Source organism: Felis catus, chromosome B2 (genome assembly GCF_018350175.1).
Source record: "Felis catus isolate Fca126 chromosome B2, F.catus_Fca126_mat1.0, whole genome shotgun sequence".
Taxonomy (NCBI): Eukaryota; Metazoa; Chordata; class Mammalia; order Carnivora; family Felidae; genus Felis; species Felis catus.
Window position 1 is genome coordinate 3,099,473 of NC_058372.1, and position 16,247 is coordinate 3,115,719.

Sequence of the window (16,247 nt, forward strand, 5' to 3'; positions counted from 1 at the left end):
TTAGATTTCTTTGATACGAGTCACAACACCCTTTGGAAGAATTTAAACATGTGAAGAAAAATGTTACATGTCCACTGAAAAAAATGTAACAGGGAATACTAAATTGCCAACATTCTTTCAGGGGTTAAGAACACCAGCCCGGGGTACAAAGTAGGGCCTCTCACAGTCACCACGACATTTCTCTTCCTTTTTAATGACTCATTTTTTTCTTACAGCAAGAAAAAAAAAATTGGTAGATGTTCCCAAATTTCTCAGATTCTTACCATCGTTCTCCCCTGGTTGCTTTTTACATTTCTTCTCTTGTTCTTTCTTAGTTATTTATATTTTTATTGTTTCTTTGTTCCTCTTGGTATCCTTTTTGGTTATTTCTCGGTGCCCCGTAAATAAGGGGTTAAAGATTTCACTAAGCATTCCATAAATATTTACTGGAAACAATCGGTTGCTTTTGTTTATCTTCCCCTTCTACAACTGTACTCAAATAAGGATTGTTTTCTGGATGTATATTCCTTCTCTGGTGTTTTCTAGATGTACATTCCTTCTCTACCTACAGAAAACATCAACAAGTGCTGAGTGAACTGACTGACTATAGAGATGAAACGCCTGTTCAGCTGCCTTTCCTGAATGCAAGAATGAATCGACCACACTGTTGAGCTGAAGTAGTTTTGATCTTATTTATGCATCTGGACAGAGCTGTACTCCAAGAGCCTGGGTAGCTCAGTTGGCAGAGCATCAGACTTTTAATCTGAGGGTCCAGGGTTCAAGTCCCTGTCCAGGCAGCATGGCCCTTGCTTTCCCTAGGGGTCTGAAGGTTCCCCAGGTTTTTGTCCTTCAGAGAAGGTTAAGTTTGGGTTCAAGTTGGACGACTTTTACCTGTCCCAAGTAAAACTTTACCCAGTAGCCAAGGTTTGCTATTTATTCTATTCCAAGCAGAAGACAACTTTAGCACTTTTTAATAGATTTCCCAGGAACACAGTACAACATGTTCAAAAGTCCATGGAGTGTAAGAAAACTATCCCTCTAGACTTGGGTGTTTTAGAAAAGGAACTGGAAACCATATTTACGGAGTAAGGTGTTCACCGTGTCAAAATCCAGGACCTTCAGATTTTCTGACCTTTGTGCTCACAACTGAGCCCCTTGGCAGGTGAGGAGAGTCTCTGCCAAACCCCCCGGACGTCACTTTGTTTTTCTTTTTTTTTAAGTAGGCTTCACGCTCAGCACGGAGCCCAACACGGGCTTGGGACTCATGACCCCGAGATCAAGACCTGAGCTGAGCTCAAGAGCCTGACTGAGTCAAGACTGACTGAGTCACCCAGGCACCCATGTCACATTCTAATGATAAACAAAAACGGTGTGGAGTTACTCGTCCGATACCGCAGTATGGTCTTAGGTGACATACTTATCCGACCCAGAAACACCAGGACACTCTGCATTTTGCAAAAGTGCATTTTGTTCATTTCTACAATTTTGGCAAAGTGCGGGTTGATGGTGCTGTTGATTGCTCAGTGGATTACATTTTTCTCCAGAAATACACACTTCCCCCTCCCTCTCTGCCTACAGATTGTACTTCCCATCCCACTTGAAGATGTTATGATGATTCCACAGGAAATCCTAAGGAAACTCAAAACAAACACAAACGTCCTAGAACTAATAAGTATGTTCAGCAAAGTCACAGAATACAAGATCAGAATACAAACATCCATCGTATTTCTATACATTAGCAATAAGCATGTGGGCACCAGAACTAAAATACAGTACCATTTAAATGGTACTTAAAAAAATAACTTAGCTTCAAATCTACCTGGATATGTACATGTGGAAAAACACGAAACTACAAAATGCTGTTGAAACAAATCAAAGACCTAAATAAATGGAGAAATATTCTGTGTTCATTTGATTGGAAGACCCAAAGACGTTAAGTCTTGTCAAAGTTAGATACAGGTTTAACAGAATTCCTACCAAAATCCGGGTGAGTTTTTTGCAGACACGAACACGACTATTCTACAATGTATATGGCAAGGCAAATGAGTTAAAGTAACTAAAACAATTCCGAGAAAAAGAGAAATAAAGTGGAAGAAATCAATCTTCTTATTTCCAGACTTATTTTACAGCCACAGCAAGAGACCGTGCGTCATTGGCAGACAGACGTGTAAGTCAAAGAAACAGTAGAGAACCCATAGATCGCCACATACAAGTACAGCTAAGTGATTTTCGACAAAAGTGCAAAAGCAATTTAGAAGAGGAAGGAAAGTCTTGGTCTTCTCAAAAAAAATGGTGGTGAACGAATTTGATATCCATAGGCAAAAAAGCACAAACCTCAACCTAAACCTCACACCTTATTAAAAAAGTAATCGGAGGGGCGCCTGGGTGGCGCAGTCGGTTGAGCGTCCGACTTCAGCCAGGTCACGATCTCGCGGTCTGTGAGTTCGAGCCCCGCATCGAGCTCTGGGCTGATGGCTCGGAGCCTGGAGCCTGTTTCTGATTCTGTGTCTCCCTCTCTCTCTGCCCCTCCCCCGTTCATGCTCTGTCTCTCTCTGTCCCAAAAATAAATAAAAAACGTTGAAAAAAAAAAACTTAAAAAAAAAAAGTAATTGGAAATGATAAGTAAAATACAAGGGGTGCCTGGGTGGCTCAGTCGGTTGAGTGTCTGACCTGGGCTCAGGTCATGATCTCGTGGTTTGTGGGTTGGAGCCCTGCAATGGGCTCTGTGCTAACAGCTTGGAGCCTGGAGCCTGCTTCGGATTCTGTCTCCCTCTCTCTGCCCCTCCCCCACCCCCACACTCTGTTTCTCTCTGTCTCAAAAATTAAAAAAAAAAAAAAAAAAAAAAAAAAAACATAAAAGTATAAAACTTTTAGAAAAAAAAAATCTGGAGGACCTCGGGCTTGCAGAGTTTTAGACATGACACCAAAAACACATCCATAAAAGACAAATGTGACTCATTGAATTTCATCAAATTAAAAGCTTTTGCTCTGGAAAGGACCCTCTTAAGAGGATAAACAGGCAAGTTACAGTTGGGAGAAAATATTTGCAAACCACATATCTGGCAAAAGACTCCTATCTAGACTATGTGAAGAATTCTCAAAACCCAACATTAAAACAACAATCAACCTGGATGCCTGGCTGGCTCAGTGGCTAGAGCATCTGACACTTGATCCCAGGGGCTTGAGTTCAAGCCCCACGCTGGGTGTGGAGCCTACTTAAGAAATAAATAAATAAATGAAGGTGGGCACAAGACACGAAGAGACATTTTACCAAAGAGGATATACAAATGGCCCGGGAAAAGATGTTCAATATCACAGTCATTTAGGAAATGTGAGTTCAGACCATGATGAGGTGTCACCGCGCACCCCTCAGAAGAGTTACAATAACACAGTTTAGTTGTGTGACCCTGCTTAGGACTGGCCAGGGGGCACAGAAACCGGGTCTGTCACCCATGGCTGATGGGAAGGGAAAGTGGTGCAGCCGCTCTGGAAAGCAGTTTGGCCGTCTCTTTCAAAAAGCTACACACAACACCATGCAATCCAGCAATTCCACTCCTGGGCAGTTATCCCAGGACAACGAGAACTTATGTCCACACAAAACCCCTACATTCTTACTCAGAGCAGCTTTGTTTGTAATAGCCCAAACTGGGAAACAACCCAAACGTTTCCCAGTAGGTGGTTGGGTAAACACACTGTGGTCCATCTATTCTATGGAATACAACTCAGCAGTAAAAACAAACAAACAGCTCTTCGAGGTATTCACAGAAAACAGAGGGCAGGCTGAATCTCTCCAAAGCCTTTGGATTCATGGGTCCTGCCATGTGAACAAAGGCCGGGAGCAAATCCTATAGAGGTCAGAAGTAAGAATTCTCCAGGTAGAGGGGACCATCAGAACAATATGTTGGATACGGTCGGTAAAACAGCGAAAAACCCCAGCGGAATATGCCCTAAGAGGCAAGAATGCTTCCACAGATGAGGGGACAGAAACCGCCTCTCAAATGTAGGACAGAGGTGGGAAAGCTGACTCAGAGAGGACAGTGTGGCCCGTGTACTATCCCTTCACCTGCCACAGGGACACACGTACAGGGAGGCATCTGGAGTATAGACCCTGACAAAGTTCACTTGTTTACTGTGTAATACCAAACGGAAAGGCTGCTGGAACCAGAACCTTTTCCCTAACTCTTTGACTACTGGTCCCCTCCAAATGAAAAGGGCACTGTCTTCCACTCCACTGTTTGACTCCAGGGGGACAAAGCCATTTTTTATTACCATTATACAGGTGCCAGTGTTTTTCAACCTACCATGTGTCTCAGAAGTGTAAAATCAACAGCGAAGAAAAGGCCAAGACCGGTATCTTAATAAATGAAATAGACTATCATGGGAGTGGGAACTATCAGAATAAACCCCATGTAGTAAAATATTGTGTGATGGAATTTGGTTTCTCTTCCTTTCTCTCTCTCTTTCTCTCTCGATTGAAAGATAGATAAACCAGTAGACAGATTGTTTGCATACTGTATTATTGAGTTGTGATTTAACATGTATTTCTGACTCGGGGGGATGCAGTCCGAAAGTTTGAAGGCTGTGCGCCCGCGCTCTGCTCCGGGGAGGGCCGTGCGCGCCCCCGCTCTGCCCCGGGACGGGCCGCGCGCGCCCCCGCTCCGTCCCCGGAAGGGCCGTGCGCGCCCCCTGTCGGCCCCGGGACCGGCCGCGCGCGCCCCGGCTCTGGCACAGGAGCAAGCGTGCAGAGGTCGCCCCTCCAGTGTCCCTGCGGTCGGGCGTGGGGCGAAGGGGAGACGAATACCTGCAGCAAGCGAGCGGCGGTCCCGCGAGTTCTTTCACGCCCGTCGTCCCGAAGTTTCCATCAGCGAGGATCCGAGGTTCTCAGCGATCGGGACGCGCCCTCGGGCCTGACGGCCTCGCGGGGGCAGCAACGAGCCAGGGCGGTTGTTCCGGGACGTGCCCAAAGTTCTGTTCTGATCGGAACCAAGGGAATGCAGCTCCTGTCTCTATCGGTGTCTCGTTTTTTATTTCCGACGGCGTGTGTGAGTGTGACTGTGCGCGTGTGTGTGCGTGCGTGCGTACGTGCGTGAGTGCGCGCGTGAGTGCGTGCACGTGTGTGAGTCTGAGTGCGCGCGTGCGTGTGAAAACGGCTCCCGACGGGATCCAGCGGAGTCTGTGGCCCCCGTGCAAGCCCGGGAGCACCGCGCTGGGTGGGTCCCCTCTGTTCCCGGGGCGCCGTCCCCGGGACGGTCTGCTTCCTTGCAGCACAAACAGAAAACCTCCTTTTCCTCCTCGCGACGGTCTGCGAGCCTTTTGGAGGGGAAGCCCGCGCGGCGGTGGCACGACTCCTCTGACAGCGGCGGGTCCGCTCGGCGACGACTCGGATCGCGCCGAAAAGGCCGCACGGAGTTGCTCAGCGCACTTTCCCCCCGCGGCTCTCTGAGCGAAGAGCGGCTCCTGGAAAGTAAATCAAGTTAAGGGGGGGGGGGGGGGAATTCCGAGCTTGCACACTCTTGGGCTGGTTGGACAAGCGCGGTCCCGGAGGTCGGGGCCCTTGGCCGCCTGGTCGGGGGAGAGCGGATCTCCCACATGCGGAGAGGAGGGTGACAATCCTTTCGAAGGGAAGGAGATAGAAAAAATAGAGAGAGAGAGCGCGAGCGAGAGAACGCGCTCAGCTCCGACAAGGTGATGTTTGTCATTAATAAAAAAAAAACAGAGGAACCAACAGGCGAAGCAGAGTGGCGCAGCGGAAGCGTGCTGGGCCCATAACCCAGAGGTCGATGGATCGAAACCATCCTCTGCTATAAGCCTTTTACACTTGCCTCCTCGTGCAGCAGAGTTTTAATAAATTAGGCAATGAGCTCAAACACCTAAACCAGTTTCCAGATCTTCCATACCCTCCTCGAATCTGGATTCTTCGTTCCCAACTTCCTTTCAAAACATGCTGTCTCCAAGTAGGCAATTCTCAAACTTCCACCCAGCTCAAGTTCCCGGAAGGGTGAAATTCCTTCCATCCAGGGTGTCCAGCAAAAGAACAATGGGAAATACTCCTTCAGTTAAGGTGGTCTTATATATGCTCCGAGATTTCATGGAGAAGGTGACAAACTCCATATTTACTTCTGCCATATCTCCCAGCAAAGGGATTTCCAAATGTGCTAATATCTACCGGTGATGTTTTGATTGCGTTGCATAAATGCAAATATAACTCAAACCAAAAGAATTAATTATGATACAGATGTGTGGTCCTATCAAACAGCAAAGTTGCAGGTTGTGATATTTATTCTTACATTTAGTGCAGGCTAGTGTAACAGCATGAACAATGGAGGACTTTAAGGAAATATACATTATATACATAAAATCTGCATAATGTATACATTATAGACAAAAATCTTTTATATACATAAAATATACATAAATATACATAAAATCTGCATAAACTCATTCAAGGAGAAAGAGAATCGAATATAAAATTTCCCTTCATAGAAGGGCATGTTTTTCTATTTTTTAAAGGGATTTTGGCCGGTAGTCAATCACTATGGTTTTCAGACTCCATTTAATGTGATAAAGGAGTGTGATGCCAGACTTCAAAAAACAGTGAAAAGTTTACGATATGCCAGTCATTACAGTCTTCACGCATATCTGATGAAAAACGTTAGGTATTTGTTTAAAAAGTACATGAGGGCAAAAAATAGTTTAGAAGGTAAAATCATCCCCTAACTAGTGAAGTTCAGGGCACAAAGCAGGGTCACATTTGCCAGGACATTCCCTTCCCTGGATGCTTCATTTTTTTTTTTTTACATCAATAAATATTTGGCAAAATGTAGTAATAATTCCAACCATTGCTCTCTACTGATTGCTTTCCCCTTCTCCTAATTTGTCATTAGTTTTGTTTTCTCTTGGTCATCCAGAGAAGACCAGTGACCATGATAAGTGTTACTAAATATATTCCAAAGACAATCAATTGGTGCCACTTTTGAGACTCACCCTTACAAACTCTATGTCAATAAGCAAGGGTTGTTGTGTCGATGCTATCTACTTCCTTCTACGTAAACCGGAATGGCTTCTCAGACACGGTACAAACAACGTAGAACAGCTCACCAGTGACTACGACGTAGACTCAGGATACCTGAATACACTTCTGCTCCATGAATTGGTCCCGTGGACTTGAACCCGTTTCTTCAACAGTCTTCCCTGAGTCCAAGAACGTATTTACAATACTCATCAATAGCAGCGATATTTGCTGAAACCATTTCTGTGTATGAATAAAAGCTACTTCCTGGGGGCCTATGGGGCTTGGTTGGTAGAGCCAGGGACTTTTAATTCTAGAGTCAAAGGTCCAAAGCCTCCTCCAAGTAAGAGAGTATTTTCTCCTTTGAGGTGCAAGGTTCCTTTCTTTGTACCTGAAGGAATATGTTCAAGGTACCGTACCCAAGGGACTTCATACCCATGGATTTGATTTAAAGGCTAAATTCTGGGACCTCTGGGGCCTCTCGGGACCTGGTGAGTGTGTTTTGCATAAGGGAGTGTCGTAGATCACTGGCCAGAGGCCAGACTCTGGAGGCAGCCTCTAAGATGACCCCAGTGATCTTTACCTCTTAATATTCTTGCCCTTGTACAGCTCCTACACCATCGTAGCAGAGGATGGTCTTTTGTGGCCAAACATAGAGGTGGTTGTGGCTCTCGGGGAAGCCAGGTGCCATGTCCTGAGCAGCCCCAGGAAGAGGTCCATGTGGGGAGGAAGCGAGTCCCCCGACCAGTACCTTTGGGAGAGTTTGGCACGGGACCCTCCTGCCAGAGTCACGCCGTAAGATGGCTGGAGCTCTAGCTGGCATCTTGTCGGCAACCTTAGGAGGGACCGTGAGCTGCAACCACCCAGAAAGGACACTCCTGAACTTCCGACCTACAGACCTCGTGAGATAAGTGCTTGTTGATTGTTTCAACTACTAACTGTGGAATTGTTCCAGTAATAGATCAGTAATACAAACCTCAAACTCTGTTTGTGACTTGCGGCTCCCTGAACTACTCGGGAACTGCATCTAGGAGGCCTGGCCGCTCAGAGGCCCGCTTTGGGGCTTTGACTTCTTAGTAGTGAGGATGTTTTCCACCTCTTCCACTCCACAGCTCCCAGAGCGACAAGACCGTTGTTCCTGCAGTTCACTGGGAGTGGGGGCTGAGTTTTGTTTCTAGGTCATCGTTAGAGGGACGTGTACCAGGAGGGACGTGCGATAACACAGAGTGATCCTCTATTTGCAACAGATCCCAATGACGTCGCCTTGCCTCAATTTAGAAGCTGCCGAAATAGAAGTGCAATTTTGCCTCCAGGAGTAAGAGCCTTAAAAGCAAAGGCAATGTGGTGCCCTAAGTGCTCTCCTGCTCTGTGTTTCTCCTTTTAGATTCCATTTTCACATGTCCCTTAGGTCTCTGCAATGTTTTATTATTTTCATTTTCTAAAATGAACTCTCAAAGAACGGATTTGTAACATATGTATTGATTCATAACAGTCCTTTTTTTTTTTTAATTTTTTTTTCAACGTTTATTTATTTTTGGGACAGAGAGAGACAAAGCATGAACAAGGGAGGGGCAGAGAGAGAGGGAGACACAGAATCGGAAACAGGCTCCAGGCTCTGAGCCATCAGCCCAGAGCCTGACGCGGGGCTCGAACTCACGGACCGCGAGATCGTGATCTGGCTGAAGCCGGACGCTTAACCGACTGCGCCACCCAGGCGCCCTTAAGCTTTTAAAGAATTGGCTTATAATATTTTAAATCACACAATGCATATGGATGGCGGTGAATAAATTTTCACGCGGAAAACCCGCGAGGAACTGCCATCTAGATCAAGAAACAACATTTCTTTTAAAGCAGGTTCCACGTCCAACGTGGGGCTCAAACCCACGACCCTGAGGTCAAGCGTCACACACTCCACCAGCGGAGTCAGCCAGGTACCTCTGGATCGAGAAATACAATATTACCAGCACCTCAGAGACGACCGCGAGGCCACCTGTCAGGCACTTTCCTCCAAAAAGTAACCACCGCTCTCACTTCTAACACCCAAGTTTAGTTTCCACTGTCCTTAAAATATATGTCAGTCGAGTCCTCTTGTCTATGCTCCTTTGTGTCTGGCTTTTTTAATTCAATTACGCCTGTGAAGTAATCTATGCTATTGAAAGTAGCAATAGCGTCTTCATTTCATGGCAGGAAAGTATTCCATCGTACGTATGTTACACAACTTATCTATTTGGGACGACTGCAAGTAAAAACCCAAAAGAAGGAACATTTTTGGACATGTCGGGGTCTGAGTCTACATACAGAGGCGGAATGTTGGATCAATGAGATTCGTTGACAGGTCCAACACTATAAAATGTGGCCCCACAGACTTCCGAAGTTGTAACAATTTACACTCTTTGATTTTGCCATTCTGCTAGGCGTATGGCTGCAACTCAAACATCTTAATTTGCATTGCCTTGATTAATAATGAAGCCAAGCATATTTTAATACGCTTAGGGGCTTTCTGCGTACTTTTATTTTGCTAAAAAGCCTTTTCAAATTTTTTGCTTTTTCTACCGGGTTGTCTGTACGCTTATTATTGATTTGTGGGTGTTGTTTACGTATTGTGGATAAAAGACTTGTGTCAGTCAGATGTGCTGGAAATATCTTTTCCCACATTCCCACATTCCCGTGCTCAGGAGAGAAACAGCACATATACAAACACCCCGCGTCACTCTGTGAATGCACAGCACAGCTTTACAAATGTTTTGGACAGCCTCCAAAACATCCCTGACTCCGAAGGGGGACGTTATATACGGGACGCCCCTGAAGGTGGCTGTCGTCACATCAGCCCAAGTCAGATGAACGAGAATCGCATCTAAGGGCTTTTTCTGATGAGGTCGAATGAATGCGACGTGCAGATATACAACGAAGACCAGGAAGTCCCCCAGGCGCCCAATGCCAGTTTGAAAGGTAATTAAAACCCCCCAAATTACGTCAGTTGAAAAGAAAACTTGCATGATTGTTTGACGGAGGCAGCGTCACTTAAAGGGTCACATAAATCTATTTCCACTATGACAGCAGTCGCGGGGGCCCTAGAACGAATGTTCAGGGATCCATAGCACATCTGTGCCGTCTCCAGAGGCTCGGTGTCATGCCCCGTTCACACTCCTGGAGGAGCGTTTCCCTGTATGGACCAGTTCAGCTTCGCGTGCACACTTTGATCCTCGTTCTAGGCCATTTTCCAGGAGGGGTCTGTTCTACTTTAAAGACAATTCTGCAAAAAGCAAAAAAGAAAGAAAGAAAGAAAAAATAAGGACAATGTAGAATATAACAAAAGGCAATTTTTCTTCAAATTCCAATATTGTTTTTTTTTTAATTCTAAGCTTTAATTTTAAATATTTTGTCCCTTTTATGGACAACAGTAGTACAGGTGGGGCATCTGGGTGGCTCAGTCGGTTGGACGTCTGACTCTGGATCTCAGCTCAGGTCGTGATCTCACGGTTGGTGGGTTCGAGGCCCACGTCGGGCTCTGGGCTGACGGCTCGGAGCCTGGAGCCTGCTTCGGATTCTGTGTCTCCCTCTCTCTCTGCCCCTCCCCCGCTCTCTCTCTCTCTCTCTCTCTCCCGTTTACAGATGCCGTGAGGGTCCCACGGAGGTGGGTAAAGGGATCGGCTGTATTCATTAAGGTACCAGACAAATTCACTTTCCAGCCAGCCAACAGAAACGACAAAGTCTCAGTCGTTTAATTAACAAGCAGCCCTTCTCCTGACACTGACCTAGAAATTGTAGACCTCTCCTTTTCTTCACGAGGTATATATAAAACTCTTGGCAGAAGACTGGACGGCTGGTCACCACCGACCGCTCCCACATCCTTGCTACTCCTCGTCTTCTGCTGTCCCATTTCTCATTCAGCTTCCTCTTCTGACCTTTCCCCCCCGCAGCCCTGTTTTCCGATCCCTGCACCTCCGCGTTTCTCGTGGGTTCTGCCCTCACTCCATGCTCTTTCCTAGCAATCCCATTCACTCCCACGATTTCAACCTCCACTTAACCATCCTCGATGCCCAGCACGTGGGCTCAGTCGGTGGAGCGGACGACTCGATCTTGGGGTTGTGGGTTCAAGCCCCACGCAGGATGTAGAGATTCCTCAAAAATGAAATCTTCAAAAATATGCATCTTCAACATCTAAAGCAAAAGAAACTACACGCGGAGAGTCTTAAGGAGTTTGGACGATCCTGTAACATGTAGGAACTTGCAACGACTCATTGTTATCCGAGTGATGGTTTCTGGCCAAGACCTTCCTCCCGAATTCCAGAACTACTGACCGCATATACATTTGCCAAACGCTACTCACGATTTTACACTCCATATTTGTTTCTCCTCTCTCAGGCAGGAGCATTAATTGAGTTTAGAGCTGAAAGTGGCATCATTTAAATATTTTTTTTTACAACTCCCCCTTCATAGGGGGAAGAAATGTCATACTAATTCTATTTCCTACAAATAAGCACTCTATCCCTCCTTTCCTGGCTCGTTCTTCCAAACTTTTTTTTAAGTTTTTTTATGTTTATTTATTTTTGAAGGAGAGAGAGACAGAGCGTGAGGGGGTAGGGGCAGAGAGAGAGGGAGACACAGAATCCGAAGCAGGCTCCAGGCTCCGAGCTGTCAGCACACAGCCTGACTCGGGGCTCGAACCGGTAAATCTCGAGATCATGACCCGAGCCGAAGGCTTAACGGACTGAGCCACCCAGGCACCCCCCAAACTTACTTTTTAACTCATGACTTGAAAATCTCTTTTCTGGTGTTCTGTGGTGCATTTACAATTAGTTCAATTTTCTTGCTTGACTTTGCCATTCAACATATTTATCTTAAATTTTTTTAACGTTTTTATTTATTTTTGAGACAGGGAGAGACAGAGCATGAACGGGGGAGGGTCAGAGAGAGAGGGAGACACAGAATCTGAAACAGGCTCCAGGCTCTGAGCTGTCAGCACAGAGCCCGACGCGGGACTTGAACTCACAAACCGTGAGATCATGACCTGAGCCGAAGTCGGACGCTTAACCGACTGAGCCACCCAGGCGCCCCTCAACATATTTATTATGTGGAAAATAATTACATTCTGTCTGATGGCATCACATTCTTGCTTAAAATTAATCAGGCTATTGGGCCGCTTGGGTGGCTCAGTCGGTTAAGCATCCGATCTTGATCTCCACTCAGGTCATGATCTCATGGTTTAGTGAGTTTGAGCCCCACGCTGGGCACTGGGCTCACAGCGGGGAGCCTGCCTGGAATCTCCTGTCTCTCTGCCCCTCCCCCACTCGTGCTGCCTCTCTCTCTCTCTCAACATAAATAAACATTAAAAAACTCAATCGGGATATGGTCAAAAAGGGGCGTGTCGGGGGAGAGAAACAAATAACAATGGGGACAAATAGGAACATTGCAAGATGGTAGACTTAAATAGACGGAACTCACAAATTACAGAAGCCGATCGTAAATAGACTAAGTATAACAATTAAAAGCTGCATGTTGTCAGGCAGGATAAAAAAAAAAAAAAAGCAAGAGCCAATTATAACGTGCCTGCAAGAAACGTCCTTGACCGGTGAACACACAGGACGTCAAGAAAGTGCCAGAGTAGGGGCTCCCAGAATCCCTCCCTCCACCGGAGCAACCAATAAGCCGGCCACAAGGAACAGAAGCAACTGTTCTGGAACTCTGAGACGAACGAGAAAACTCACAGGAACGGGCGTCTGTCCGCCCACCGTCCAGTTCCATGACTGTGGAGACGGCAGGCTGTGGTCGTGGTGTGGCTTGTCGGAGGGAAGGGGAGGGGGTGTGTGCAATGCAGACAGCGTGCTTTGAGAGTTTGTCGTTTTGTGTCGCGACCTGCTTGGTGGCTCTGGGAGGGAATGGCTCAGCCACCTTGGTTTTGCAAGCGCCCCCCCTCCGGTTGGGGTGCCATTCTGGGTGGCGTCTGTTGAAAGCCTTTAGAAAGGCACACTATGCAAAGCTGCTCTGGAGAAAGCGAGGGCAGAGGGGACAAGCAGAGGACGGGTCCTGAGCCCCGAGAAGGAGGAGACTGAAGAGGAACGTTCACAGGGAGAGAGCTTGGAAGGGGGGGGGCGGTTAATTTGAGGTGTTCACTTGTCTAAGCGACCTGTGTCCAGGTATTAATTTGGTCAAGCACCAGTCTGGATATTACTTGAAGGTATTTTTTAGATGAGACTAATATTTAAATCAGACTTGGGGCAAATCGGGATACCCTCCCTACAGAATGTGGTGGGTGTCATCCAATCAGTAACAAAATTCTGCCCCAGACTGCCTTTGGGCTGGAACTGTGACAACTCTTCCCTGCGGCTCCAGTCCAGCGGCTCCCCCTGCAGAACTGGGACTTGTCAGTCCCCACCGCGGGGTGAGCCAGTTCCCTAAAATTTCTCTCTCTGTCTCACCCTCTCCAGATGCCCTTTGTTCCGTTTCTCTGGTGAACCCTGACCAATCCTACAAAGACAAGCTGAGGAAGGAGAAAATACAGTGATCACAACAACGCGAAAGTGGAGGTGTGTAAACCAGCACGAGGTTTGCATCAAGAAGGCCTAAAATATTAAAGAGAAGCCCCAGAAACAAAGAAAAGATTAAGCAAACAGGCAAGGCGCAAAGATAATGGATAAAAAAAAAAGAATGCCTGGGTTGCCTGGGTTTCTAGACAACTATATACGTACAGATATTAAAAGCTAAAAGAATAATTAAAGGCATTATTAAAACAATACTGGAAATCTTGATTGACATACAAGGATTAAAAAATAATGGAAAACAAAACAAAAAAAAACCCCAAGAGAACACATTTAATAAGAGGATGAGCAAAAATAAAGAAGGGAAAGAGGAAATTAAGGGGATCCATGGAAAGAGGACTAAGAATGAAGAAAGAAAATAAAAATGAAATGTGTAAACCAGTGGCAGCAAAGTGGAAGACAAGAGACAGTTGCTATGGTAACAAGAGTACTGATGCTCCACGGGGCTACAACATGAGATGAAAGGAGAATGCTAGACTTTGAAGAGCTGTATGCAAAGAAATTTTGAACGGCTCCCGGGAGAAACAGGAATAAAAGCTATACACGTCCACTGGTGAAATCAGAGAAAATCAAAAGCCACTTGCAGAACGATAGAGAGTGAGTCCCAGGAAAAAGGAGAAGAGCTTGGTACATAAGTGGCTGCAAAAAGCATAAAGAAAATGTGTAGAACGTCTGGAACGTCTGCAAAGCATCTTAAATGCGAAAGAAAGGGACGGTAATAACGATGAATAAAACATAAGGCAGGAAAAAAAAAAAGCAAGAGAAGTTATAACAGAAGACAAGAGGTTACCCAGCAAAGGGGATTGAGACTCGGATATTTTGTCTTTTGTTTTTATTTTAAGCAGTCTCCACGCCCAGCGCAGCGCGGAGCCCCAACCCACACAGCGAGACCAAGAGCTGAGATCCAGAGTCAGATGCTTAACCGCCTCCTGGGAATTGGACCTTTTAAGAAAGTCGCTTCATGTATGAAATACAGAGAAGGAAGAGGGGAGGAATAAAAAAAACAAAAAACAGTAGAGGGAAGTCACGAACGGAATTAACTAAAGCAGAAGCAAAATAATCAATGCCAAAATGTATTTAAAATGTGAGAGGAATGTTAAAAGCAACGTGAACGTGGAAAAAGACGCTGAGATGGCCTTGAATGCAGGAAGTTTACCATAAAGGTAAGAGAAGACGACTTACGTATTCGATAAACACTTGTCCAGCGCTTACGACGTATAGAGCCGCGTTCTAATGCTTCACAGAGACTCACTTTAGTTTATTCTCACAAACTCCTCCGAGGGCCGAACGGGGACCGCTCCTACTTTACAGACGAGGACAGGCAGAGAGTCTCGGCCAGGGCCACCCGGCGAAGATGCCGCGGGGACTGAACCGATGCCAGGCAGTCCGCCTCCCGGATCCGTCCTGCCGAACGCTGCTCGGGGACAGAAGGAGCAGACGAGGAAAAGAGGCATAAGGGAAGGGAGCGGGGGGTGAAGAGAAAACAAAAAGACAAAGAGTCGTGTTTGGTGACCAAAGAGACAGCGCTGGGCCTTCCGGTGGGAAAACAGGCGGGGTTTCGAGAAGACGACCGGAAAGGCGCTGAAGCAACGCAGGGCCCTTCTGTCCCCGCGAAGCGGGCGCTAAGTGAGAACAAGAAACGCCTGCAGGACTCTGCAAACCTCCCTCACGTTCTCAGAGCGGGAGGCTTCGCGGAATCCTCGCCGAAGGAAGCTTCCGGGGCCCGCGATCGCAGGCCGAGGCTCCCCACGCTGCGCCGGGAGGCCGGGACCGCGGCGCCGCTGCAAGCGAAGGCCCCGCCCCTCTGCCCCCGCCGCCCTCCGCGAGCGCCCTCTGCCGGGCGTGCCCTGCTCGGCTCGCTGTCCCGGAGGCCGCGCCCCCCTGGCACGTCGCGGGGACTCGTTACTTACAGTGGCACCGCCAACACCTGGGCCCACGTGCTGTCGTCAACGCCCACGGTGCGTGGAACCTTCTGTTGGGTTCCCCGGGGCTGCGGGGCTCCGCCGGGGAGGGGAGTCACTCCTGAACTTCAGCCGGCTGACAGAGGGAACCGCCCCGCGGCTTTCACGCGGGCCTTCTTGCAGCGTCCCAGAGCAGTTTTTCCCCCTTCGGACGCTGCCGTGAGAGCAAAACGTTCAGCGAGGGTTCATATCTCTGAAGTTTTCTTAGAAAGCGATCTGAAACGCCGTGTTCTGTCCAAGGAGCCAAACCCCCAAACTTTAATAGAATCCCTTGTCCCTCTGTTAGTGGGTACATACAAGATACTTAAGATTAAAAAAAAAAATTTTTTTTTACTGTAACTTAATTGCTTTCAACCGCATAAGATTGACCCGGATACATTATATTCCAGTGTGGAAAGTAGACTGCATAAAACCACATACCCATTCAAAAATGCAATATATAGGGGCGCCTGGGTGGCTCAGTCGGTTAAGCGTCCGACTTCGACTCAGGTCATGATCTCGCGGTCCGTGGGGTTCAAGCCCCGCGTCGGGCTCTGTGCTGACAGCTCAGAGCCTGGAGCCTGTTTCAGATTCTGTGTCTCCCTCTTTCTCTGACCATCCCCTGTTCATGCTCTCTGTCTCAAAAATAAATGAATGTTAAAAAAAATTAAAAAAAAAACAAAAATGCAATATATAGAAATAAGTCAGCCAGAGAAAGACAATTAGCATACGATTTCACTCATGTGTGGAATTTGAGCAACACAACGGATGAACATGGGG

At 47.0% G+C, this 16,247-nt stretch overlaps 1 long non-coding RNA gene, 2 other non-coding genes and 1 pseudogene across 3 annotated transcripts; 2 read left to right on the forward strand and 2 right to left on the reverse strand.

Annotated features, from left to right (window-relative positions):
- The first annotated feature begins 703 nt into the window (after positions 1-703).
- Positions 704-776, forward strand: TRNAK-UUU. Its single transcript has one exon. It is a non-coding gene; the product is annotated as a tRNA-Lys (tRNA).
- Positions 777-5,711: 4,935 nt separating this feature from the next.
- Positions 5,712-5,783, forward strand: TRNAM-CAU. The gene has a single exon. It is a non-coding gene; the product is annotated as a tRNA-Met (tRNA).
- On the reverse strand, positions 9,635-9,984 carry FELCATV1R-PS60 (vomeronasal 1 receptor felCatV1R-ps60 pseudogene; annotated as a pseudogene).
- Positions 10,010-15,317, reverse strand: LOC109500266. The gene is made up of 2 exons (XR_002157942.3): positions 14,710-15,317; positions 10,010-10,241 (listed from the first exon to the last, which is right to left on the reverse strand). It is a non-coding gene; the product is annotated as an uncharacterized LOC109500266 (long non-coding RNA).
- Between the last annotated feature and the right edge of the window lie 930 nt (positions 15,318-16,247).